Below are 12,482 nucleotides of genomic sequence, written 5' to 3' on the forward strand. Positions count from 1 at the left end.
GTTTAACTTAGCTTAAGGTTTTTGAAATAGATCTGTATGAAAACCAAAGTTTGGCCTTTATAATATTGCATGATAAAATTGAAATTCAAGGCCATATCTTGCAAACATTGAAGCTTACTCTTTGGGAGAAATCTTCCTGTAAGCATGCTATACTGTGTGATATTTTGCATTAAACTTCATGTGAGCATTTTGAGAATGCTTTACTGAGATGCAATTTCAAACTAATACTAATTTATTTTACTCATAATGGTCATGCTGGAAACTTTCTTCATAAAGAAATGAGGAGATATGGTATAATATCAATGAGACATCTATTAAACAGAGATCAAAGGACAAGACGAAGCATTTTTTCCCCTGTAACTATATATGAATCAGATCTTCCTCAAATTTAGTGAAAGATTCATGTTAGTATGTCTTACTTTGTGATTTGTTTTTACAACTTCCTGTTAACTGAATACTTATGACAATTATTATAAGTGTGCAATTTATCATACATGTAGCTGACAGTTCAACTTTAGTCAGTGTAGGCAGCCAAGATGACTCTTTTATCATTTTCAAGATATAACTTACTCTTTGGTAATTGTGGTCTTCCTCACACCGAAATACTGACCTATATATTTAACTGACCGGCGGCATCAACAATGTGTTAGTTTATAATTATTTTTTTTAGTTCAGTTTATTACGAACTACTAGTGGTAGGTCAATGCTATTTGGTATGCAGTTGAATAATTACATACAAGTATTGGCACATCTCTTTTCTGAGGAGATTGTTTCGCCTCAGTATTGGCACATCTCTTTTCTGAGGAGATTGTTTCGCCCTGTACCTTCTGTCATGGTACATTTACCTTTGAATATCAGTCTGCCTAACTTATATGTTTTAAAGGTATTGCTAATGGTATCATTTGCATTTTTCTATAGAAAGAACAAAAACGCAAGCCATATCTCTCTGTTAACAGTTTGTTACGAAAAAAATCTTGGACACTTTTGAAACTACATTGTGAATATATATATATATATAACTAAATGTTCTACTTAGCATTGCTTTCTCGTGAAGATCTTCAACAGATTGTTAATTTCAGTGTAGTCTAGATAGATGTTGGCATGCTCGTGTTTTTTGGTTGTTGTTTTTTTTATTTGATGTTCGCTTTTATCATTGCTCCTGTACGTAGTATTAAATAATAAAAAAAAAAAACTTAGAAATCCTGGGCGATTGTTGTTTATTTTTGTTTTGCCTTTGGTAGAAGGTTGAAGAACTGGATGCTTAACAAATATGTGCTGATACCACATGTTACGAAGCTACCGTCTGTCCATTGTCCTTGACCTTATTTGCATGGTTCAGTGATGCTTAAACTTTTGTACAAAAACTAAATTTTTGACATGTTCTTCGCAGTCTTCATGCATTTGTTTTCATGCTTCTGTAGTTTTCTATAATTGACATTTCGACATTCACATTTAGATATGGCAGCCTTTAGATATTGTTTGAGTTTAAGCTTATATTAATTTGCAGTTATCAATAAAACTAAATAGCAAAAAAGAAATTCTAGGACAATTTCAACAAATAGTATCGAGGACTTCAAGAAGCCAAATGTGAAACAACAACGTATTTAAATTTTCATAACGAATTCTCTTCACTAAGGCAGCAACCATTTGATTTTCTGGGGGGGGGGGGGGGGGGCTATGGTTTTTTTTGGAAAAAAAAGTTTGTTTCAAGTTTTTAGAGAAAAAATAATTTGTATTTTGCCGCAGGCGAAAAAAAAAATTTGTCCAGAAAAAAAAAACCATAGCCCCCCACCCCCCCCCCCCCCCCCCCGAAAATCAAATGGTTGCTGCCAAACAAGAGCATAAACACAAATTTTGAAACTGAACTGTCTTGACTTACGTCTTCTAGAGAACGGAGGCACTGATCCCACTATATGTCTGAAGTGCAATTTTGAAGAGAACAGAAAAATTTAATTCTAAATAGTTGCTGGAAGCAGACTAAAAATCCCTATAGATCTGTATTACCGATTACCATTAAGTCAACAGTTTGACGGTCGTGTATAACAAATTTTGTCTGTTTTTTGCTTAAGACAGTGCAATTTACATCAATTTAGTGTATAACATGTTTTGATCTGCGTGACCTATTGCATCTGCCGTACTGGAAAATAAATTTTGCCTTTTGCTTATTCCGTCAATAGGGGTTCAAAGAAGGTATCCTCCCCCCCCCCCCCCCCCCCCCCCCCCCCCCCCCCCCCCCACTGTTCTCTGTTTTCTTGAATAAATCAAGATTTATAGTCAGAATATTACGATTACTTTTCTAGTTCATTTGTAGGTTGTGTTTATATGCTTGACAATATTACTCACCTTAAGGTCGATAAAATTGTATAAATATTTAAAATTTATAAGTTACTTGAAAACATCATATATATAATACAAATATTGAATTATATGTCTTTGTAGGGAGATGTGGACTGATTACTAAACATTATACAACTATCCACCAGAGACGAATTTATGTCAATAAGCCAATATATGTCGCCGCACGGGCTTTAATATTTACCAAAACCATACTGTATAATAGTGTTATCTAGTTCATAAATGATTAAAAATTGTTAGCGCTTCGTATAAATTATATTACCAATGTCCTTCAGCTTATATTTGTTATTCTTCAAACAGTAATGTCATTCACGTACGAATGAATGTAAAGGAAAGCAAATATTTGTCACAGGACCTAGTGTATATACAATAATACAGCATTGGCCTTGATCATGTTGATGTTAAAATATGTTTACAGCCGATTTCATTGAGTTTGTAGGCAAAGGTAACTTATATGGTTAGCTTGCTTGCTAGCTGAACCGTGAAGTCATTATTAGGTAAGGTATACTACCCGCCTTTCGAAGTAGCCTAGAGTCTTACAGACTAGTCTACTCTTGAAGGAGGGAAGTTTCCCTGACCGAATAATGACTTCACGGTTCAGCTAGCACGCAAGCTAACCAACGAAATTACCTTTGCCTACCCACTCAGTTAAATCGGCTGTAATACGACCAATGCACCGTACGACAAGAGGAAGAACAAAAGTAGGATTTGTATTTGATATGATCAATCATACAAGAATTTCATACGTTGCGATCCAATAAACCATCTTTTAACATAAAAGGAAAATAAATACTAAACTTAAGATTTTTTTTTTGTCATGTGAATATTTCACTTATTATGATGAATAGGATAACAATATTTGGTATCAGGTTCCTTTTAACATCTACCAGTTTGACAGAAAGATTTCACCTGACCTTGACCGCATTATTTGGATCAGTGATCAAGGTTAAATTCCTTTCTCAGATACTATAAGTGTGGCGTATGGAATGATTGTAAGGGGTGCATAACAGTCTAGGCGGTTTCATCTAACTTTGACCTCATTTTCATGGTTGATTAGTCAATGCAAAGTGTTTGTGTTATGGTCAGTTTTTTTCAAATACTAGTACTTTCAGCAGTAGATCACCTATATTCGCTGTAGGGCATGATTGTAAGGTCTGTCTGGTACGTTCCATTTGAGAATTGAATGCTTCTTTTTGTAACTTCAATGGGGTGTAAAAGCGTTGACCGAAGTACATTTGATGTGCGCACGGTCAACGCTTTTACAACCATATGAAGTTACAAAAAGAAGCATTCAATACTTATAATTACATTTCTTAGCTAGGATCATGAAAACACGATTTTTTCACATTTTTATTTAATTTACCTGTGCACTTTATTGTGAGACCACGTGTCATCATGGACGATAAATTAAGGAATAACGCGAGATTACAGCGTAGCCAATCAGCATAACGTATTGTGTAACTGTTATGTGGGCTTTTTTTTCAATGAGGTCAATTTTCTTTGAGATATTATAAGATCAACATATGCATGTATGTCTTACAGGATTTTTTTTACCTTTACCATATAGTGTTCTGGGTCTGTAGAAATGTTACTTATGTAATACTTATAGCAAAACCTTTAACTGTCAACATAAAATCAATGGTCAGCAAACAGGCGAGACATTTTAGCGTGTCCACTCTTGTTTTCTATATATATATATATTTGTATTTGAAAATCACCTTTCAACTGTTTTACCGATATACTACTTAAATTCAGGCCTTAACCTCAATGGGAAGTATAACACGAACATAGGCAGGGAAATAAAAAAATAAGTTAATGAGACATGAATAATTGCATCTTTGCAATAGAGCGAGATGCTGGGTTGGATTTCAATTTCGTTTCAAAAACAGAACATTCCACAGGAAAATATATTTCACACTCCGAGTTATTATGACTCCAAGCCGACAAGTATTTGCGCTTACTCTTAAATGCCTCATTACGAACAGAAAAGGCAGAAAAGCTGCGAATATTAATAGTTCCTATGTCTTTGATTAGCCGAGAATCGAACACACGACCTCCTGCGCTAGAGCCGAGTACACGGTAACTGCGTTTGTCAGATGCTTTGGTAATGAAAGAACACTCGGTTAATATTTAACAATTTGCCATTTTATTTTTTTTGCTAGATGCGTGTATCTAATTTCATTGTATATGGGCAAAGCATAGTCGAATCGTTTTAATTAATGTCTGTACTAAAAAAAAATATGGAAAATATTCATATATTTTTTTTCAATTTTAAGATTTGCGCATATCTGCCGCACCTCCTATGAATTTTCTAATGTTGATTTTTTTTGGGGGGTGGGGTGTGCACGGGTAGACATCCAGATAATTTACATAAGCAATTCTGAAAAAAAATGAGATAGGGACTGTAAACTCTGGTCTATTATGGGAATAGTCAAATCCATATATTAAAATGATACTGAAATATCAAGAACAACGTTGCCTCGTTAAAAAGACGGGAAAAAATATAATACGAACAGTCGATTTCCTGATTATGACGGTGAAACATTGTTTTTTCTTTTCATTAGACAATTGCAGCGGGTTTTAGCGTTTTAATGGTACCAAACCTTCAGCCTTATCTGAAACAAGAGTCACGGTAAGAAGATGTGGTATGAGTGCCACTGAGAAAACACTGTTTAAAAGTTTCCTAGTATGATCCACCTCTTTCGATCGAATAACTAAGTTGATCTCATTTCTGGACATAACAATACAACTCTAAAAATTAAAACATTAAACAGCAACCATTTGATTTTCTGGGGGGTGGGGTGGGGAGGGGGGTGTGCTATGTTTTTTTTTTCTGTACAAACTATTTTTTTCGCGACAAGTCGAAAACAATTTTTTTTTCTTTCAATTTTAGCATTACATATAGTGGCAGCTGAGGATGTAACAAACAATTTTTTTTTTCAGAATTCAAAACAAACTATTTTTTCTCCAAAACTGGAAACAACCTTTTTTTTCCATTTTAAAAAATCCAAATACGATCCTTGCTTTATTTCTTTTGATCGAATAACATCAAGTTGGCTATTCTCATTTCTGGACACATATCAACATTGCAGTAGGAAAAAGTAAAACCTTATGACCACCATGTATATCAAACGAGAAGACGTTAATTTATCAGAAGACAAATATTGATACTGACAGAAATGAATGATTAATATGTTTTTCTTGTCCATTCCATACCAATGCTATATGTAAGGTTTCATTAATATCAGAGGACGATCTGATATGTACATTTCCTATGACTTCTAATCAATGTAATCTAAATTCGCAATAAAGTATACTATAGAATAATAGGTATAATTAAATAGAGTCGATGATCTACTGTCATCCCAGATTTGTAATATATATCATCATCTACCGGATACTTTAAGGAAGTTAGCTTCATGCCATTTGGTAAGTTTTGAATTATATATTCTCATATTGGTATAATATATTTTGAAATATTTGTGGGATTTCTTGGTTATTTTTTTCCCATTATCTAAATTTCTTTGGAAAATATTTCATTTTAATTCAATATTAATAAAAATATGAATTCAAAGTGTAATATGCATTGTAGCAACATTAACCGAAGGCTACATCAAAGACACCGCTAAGCACTTGTCTCGAATCATATGAAGGTATATATGTTACAGGGAATTTGCGAAATCAGGGTTTTTATGAAATTTCATAGTTTTTGGTATAATCATTGAACTGATTAATGATTTTAAAAAATCTATGATTTTGACTTTAAAACATATAAATAGTTTATCAAGGTGCAATTTCACATAATTAATCTAGTAATGCGGGGTTAACACATTGCCGATTATTGCTCCTGTTGAGATCAGACAGCGATATGACACGAAAAGTGAAAAAGTCGGATTACTATCCTCAATTATCTGGAATGTCATATAATTGTCTTAACGCAGTCGTTTAAGTTCGTAACAGATTCCTAAGGGTCGGGAAGGGTCGGAATAGATCGGCGAAGCATCCCGACAGTTAGGTGCGTCCCGTAACATTCGTGGACACTCAGCCGATTTTATTTAGTCGGATTACAATCGTGCCTATGTCGTGACAGATTCTGCTGTATCGGATCAAAATCCTAACAATATTCTGTGTATTCTGAACGATTACCCGTGGAACGGGAATGATCTGGAGAAATTTTTCATTGCTGCTTTTCTGCCGATTTAGTCCAGATTGCATCCAGATCTTGTCGATTACGATTTTTTTGCCGAAACCGTTCCGGAACAGTCCCGATATTAATTAAGGTACCCAACAAGGTACCCAACACTTTCACTATAATAATTAATTTGGCTCGTTTAATTTTCATAAAATTTTGTCAAAGTAAATTAACAAAAATATAAAAATTTCAAAAATTTTGAACCAACCGTTTTGTCAGAAAAATTACACTGGTTATATAGCAGTTTGACAAACACCAATTTTGATCATTGAGCAGCTTAATATTATTATATTCCCTTTACAACACAACGTAAAAAACGTTAAGCTGACTTTACAGAGTTTTCTCCCTGTAGTGTTAGGTGCTACTACCACAAAAAATAGCATTAAGTAAATATTTGACGGAAATTTTTTATAGAAATGCTGAAATAAATATTTCAAATTATACATGAAAATAAAGATTGATTCTTAAATTTTCACATTATGATAGAGAAAGAATAAAGGTATAATATTATTATTAATTAATAGGCTTAGGAAGACACAGATTATCAGAAAAAAACGTTTATTTAGCGTTGTCCCATGTAACAAACTCGAAAGATGAAACTCGAACAATAAAAATTAATTCGCGAAATGGTCATGCAACTCTTCGAAATTGTGCATGAACATTCTATGACGTGATATATTTCAGTATTGGTTAACATGGCCATCTCCATTTAAAATTAGCATACATATTTTCAAAAGAATATGATGTACGGAAATGTCCCGTCGGAAATTTAAATTGGAAACTTGAAACATTTCAGTTCAAAAATAAAATTTTGACAGATAATTCATTAAATTGCAAGCACGACCGTTTTGTTCTAAGTGTAAGCTCCCAAAATTCGAATTGAAAAATAAATTGAGCTACATATTCAATTCAAAACAATAGATTTGCAATGTCTTGCGGAGATGTCCGAGTTAAACTTTCATGCTTTCACAAAACTTTTACGGCCAAAAAAAAAAGAGATTTGATTTCGTGGAGATTATTTTTCGGCTTTGATAACTATACCAATAAAAAGTACTTTTAAAGTTGAAGTTATTACACCAAATAGCATTAAGATTACTGGGTTATCTATAAAAAATACGGATTAATGAAAATGTCTTGCAAGTTTGTCCGTTATCATAATTTGACGTCGTCACAAGCGCATTCGCGTGTTTCTTCCTCCACTAAATATAAATGTCCTGCTTTCAACAAAACGAAATGATGCACACATTAATTTACAAAAATACACATCTATAACATGATCAAAAAGTAAGAAAACCTCAGTATCATAACTATAAGCTATTGTATGTCACTGGTTGAATAAAATCATACTCAGGTTGAATATATAATGCAGCACTATTCCTCCAAAAACACAAAATTACTATACAAGTAGCAGTTAAATTGAATATCCTGTGTTAATTATAAAATCATATTGGATTGGATTCTCACGGCATTTATACTTGTGTGTTATACTTTGCATTTACCCAAAAAGGAAAGCAGGAAGAATTAGATAGTGCTCGTTTCCAATTTAACGTCATTTGTCTGTTACACTAAATGGTAGCAATATCTGACGTTTAAAATATTAATACAAAATTCGTCAATGATACCCACGTCAGAGTCCCGACAATTACAGAATACAATACGACTGAGACCAGACAAAGCCGTTTGCAATGCGATAGAGCGGACCGTGATAGGATTACGTTCCGACAGTACCTGATCATCCCGAGTATGCCGACAGTTTTCGGACGTTTTCGAACGGATAACTTCCGTCAGCATCGGTTCACTGTCTGGTCACTGTCTGATCTCTGTTGGATTACATTTGTTAGAATCGGGACGCAGTCGTGACAGACTCGGTCGAATTTTACCAGGCGAAAGATACAAATTGGATTAGAAGCGGATTGAGAACGGGATTATCGGGATAAATTTGCTTGGAAACGGTTGAATACCGACGCTTCCTGAACAATATCTGATTGTTGTCGTGATTAAATTATTTGTTTTACAAATTTTAATTTAAGTTTGAATTTCCATCCACGATTCACAGGATCTTGATCAGACTTTTGACAAATTTTAATCGTGAATGGTCCTGTCAAGGACGGAAGTAAAAATCGTGAATGTGTGATTCCAGCTTAACTATTATATAATTATCGTGGTCATTATTGATAAGTTTTAAGAGCGGAATCTTTTTAAGTTGGTCACAGTGGGAGCTGTAGCAAACACCGTACGGCGTAGGTTAATGTCAGTGGATAGTTATGGGGTGGAATATTGCTTAGAAATGGAGAAAAAACCATACCGCATTGCATTCGTATACTGTAACTTTTTAAGCAAGTTTAGCAATGAAATAATTGAATAAACTTATTGGTAATAAGTTATTCCAGTCTGTCTAACAATGCATTGACCGAATTAAAATTACGTAATTCTAGTCTGTCTAACAATGCAATAACCGAATAAAAATTACGATATCGTTGCCTAAAACAAAATGAAAATGTACATTCATATGAAATTTTTCATAGTTGATATTAATAGATTTGTTGGCAGTGTCCTGTTATCGACCATCATTTAATTCATGACCATAATTATAATTATATATAAATTAAAATGCAGTCGCAACATAAGCAAATATCCCCAAACTGTCATGCATTTCTTTAATGCAACAGTGCACTTGACTTGGGTTAATACCTTTTATTTTAACTACATTATTTATCAGATGACTTCTTTGTTGCCCTTCAACGGTAGACGAACAGCAGCTGTTAAACAATTTTCTTTTCCCCCCTTGTATTTAACTTGAAATATCAGACTACTCCTCGTTAAGTTAATTGCAATAACACAATAGTTTGTTTTTAAATAACTATATAACGTCTCTGCCTAAATGTATTTTTTGGAAAACTTTAATAGATGGAGCACACGATTCAAACATCGAAACTGGTCACCTTTTCAAACCAGTCTGATAATGAATACAGATTCTGTGTTCTAGCCTTGCTTACAATGATATAAAGCGTTTAATTCTACTTTCTGTTTATTTTGTAAGCCTGGAATCCTGTCAATAAGACGTAATCAAGTTTGTGAGCAGTGAGCAAGGAGGTTGGTAATGTCCTTTACCGTCAGGCGTCAAACCGTCATTTTCAGCTACCGTTAGCGTCAAATTGGTTAAAATTTTAACGTGATTCGTCAAAACATCCATTTCGTGATTCGTCAGAGGTCTCAAATAATTATCGTTACCGTCATTTTTGGAAAAAAGTTAACGTGACTCGTCAAAATCAGTCAATTTTTTTTATCGTCTAAAAGAAAACGTACATTTTATCGTCACATGCAACAAAAATTGCAACAACTTTTATCGTTATTCGTCATGGTGGTACCTCCATTACCACCCTCAACAAGGATACATTGCTTTCTGTTTTTAGACCTTTCGGGATCCTCTGGTTTTGTCGGATTAAAACACACCTGCAAAATTTTAAGGATGTATTTTCATTGGTTTGTGCAATCACCAAAACAAAAAAGAAAAACGTAGTATGATAAGCACGGCCGTGGTCAGGTTCAGGATCTGTTAACAGTACTTTAATCAGATTGTTATTCACTCTAAATATAAACTCTATCATTAACCTAAATGCATTAAACTTCAGTACAATTAAGTAAGACAATTTAGAATAACATTTTCCTGCATTTGACATCTTGACATGTTTATATTTGAAATTTATGTTACGGCACATGACGTCAGTTCGCCGAAAATGTGACAGTTGCCGTGACATATTTGACCTTCGATTTAAACTTGACAAATGGAAAGTCAGTGTAAATGCTAAGCTACTTTGAATAGTTTCCAGAGCGAGTTGGAATCAATGATCACAAATAACTGCTAGAAAACTGCAATGACTACTTAGTATTTAACAAATTAAAAATGATGTTATAAATAATGATACATGTAGACTTACAGAAAACAGACACTTTAAAACATTAGACATCCATACTTGACATAATATTATTCTCACGCTGTTAAAATGGTGTCTAAATCATAAATACAGTTTTTGTACACTTTTTTTGTACATAAAACATGTCTCAGTTCTAAATATGTTTAGTTTGATTATGTATTTCAGATCGTGTTCAACTTAGAAACAGTGTTTTGATCATATTAAATAAATTCGTACACATATTATTTTTTTTTATATTCAAGACATATGAACATCGAATGTGTTAAATTAAAAATGTGTTTAGATATCAAACAAAATCCTAATCACGTTAAAAACTAAACATGTAAATCAATTGTTTATTTTCTAATCACGATTTTATAACTAGTGCTGCAGATGTGGTAAAAACGTTAAAATAAGTTAATAAATATCAAAGTTAAGGACAACAAGACGAACTGATGTAGTCCACTTAGGTTTACAAAGAAAGGCGGCAGATACCATAGGGATATGCATATTCATAAGCCAAATACGAACTGCCAACACCATAGCAAAAAAAGAGATCAGCGACGAAAACACAAACAACTGTCAACAATACACAACAGGAAAAATTGTCTGGTAATATTATAGTTTGAGCAAAAATGAGATTACACTTAAACATAAAAATGTATAGAAATTTGATAGAACTAAATATTTTTCTATATCGTTTAAAAACAATTTTAAAATTTCTTCATTTAGGTATAAACTGCATATTTGTACAAAAAAAAATGTTTACTAAAGTGGGAGCGTTTTTTTGCAATCCGAAATGTGAAAAGACATCCATGTAATACATGAACGAATTATAACTTTGATACTATAGTAATGGGATTTGTAATAAAACTCCAGCAATTTATATTGTATTTTACTTTTTTTCTTCAGAAGCCATGGAACCAACTGTCACCGCTACAGTTTGTATTTTAATCGTCTTTAGTTGCCTGGGAACGCTATTCAATGGTTTTGTCCTTGCTGTTTTCTCCAGATTTAGAAATAATCATTCCTCAACGACATACATACTAGTTTTGTCCTCCGTCGATATATGCACTTGTGCTGTTACAATACCTCTATGTATTGTCATGGAGATTTTAGAGTTTGAAACCGACAGCAATATACTATGCAGAAGCTACCATTTGCTAGTAACAACGACTGTTCCGCTTTCAGCCATTTTAATGGTTGTCATAGCAATTGATCGCTATGTCCATATTTGTTATAACAATTCCTTATTTGTTTCAACACGTGCAATCATAGTAACAGTTTGTGTCATTGTACTTTTTGCTCTTTTACTAGGTTGTTTGTGTGCTTTTGGATATGGTGTCGAAAAAATACATCCAACATTTCCAAAAGTTGATGGCAACTTTTCAGTAACGAACCAGTTTTTCAATGCTTGCAATAATTTTCCATTCAGTACCGAATATGAATCATTTGATACAGGAATTCAGAAATTCAATCTTAGCATAAGCATAGAAGATGCCAAAGAAGTAAGTTCCGACGTGTTATCAAGCTTGGAAGACTTTTTAAATGATTTCGATGTGGCAATCTGCCAACAAAGTTATGATTACTTCAGTGCAGACTTTATTGACGCATATGGTAAAATATACTCCTCAGTGTATGCATTTTGCTGTCTGTTAACAATATGCATCTATGGCAAAATCTATTATTTCGTTGCCAGTCACCGAAGGCAAAGTGTTAACCGATACCATCCGAATGTCCTCCTTAGATCTCAGCCATCAAGTGTATCAAAAGGTCCGAGTCGTGAAGACATCGAAATGAAATCCTATCAGGGAAGCGCAGGCTCAGAAAATGTTATACGGATGACGTTTGTTTCAAAGAGGGAGAAAATGAGAAGACAAAATATCAGAACGGCAATTATGCTTGCATCAGTTGCTTTTGTGTTTACAGCGTCCTTCTTGCCAGCCTGGTTAATGAAGTACAGATTTATACCTTTTAATGATTTTGTATTTCATTTATATTTTATTTACTGCATTATTAAT

Source organism: Mytilus edulis, chromosome 13, assembly GCF_963676685.1.
Source record: "Mytilus edulis chromosome 13, xbMytEdul2.2, whole genome shotgun sequence".
NCBI lineage: Eukaryota > Metazoa > Mollusca > Bivalvia > Mytilida > Mytilidae > Mytilus > Mytilus edulis.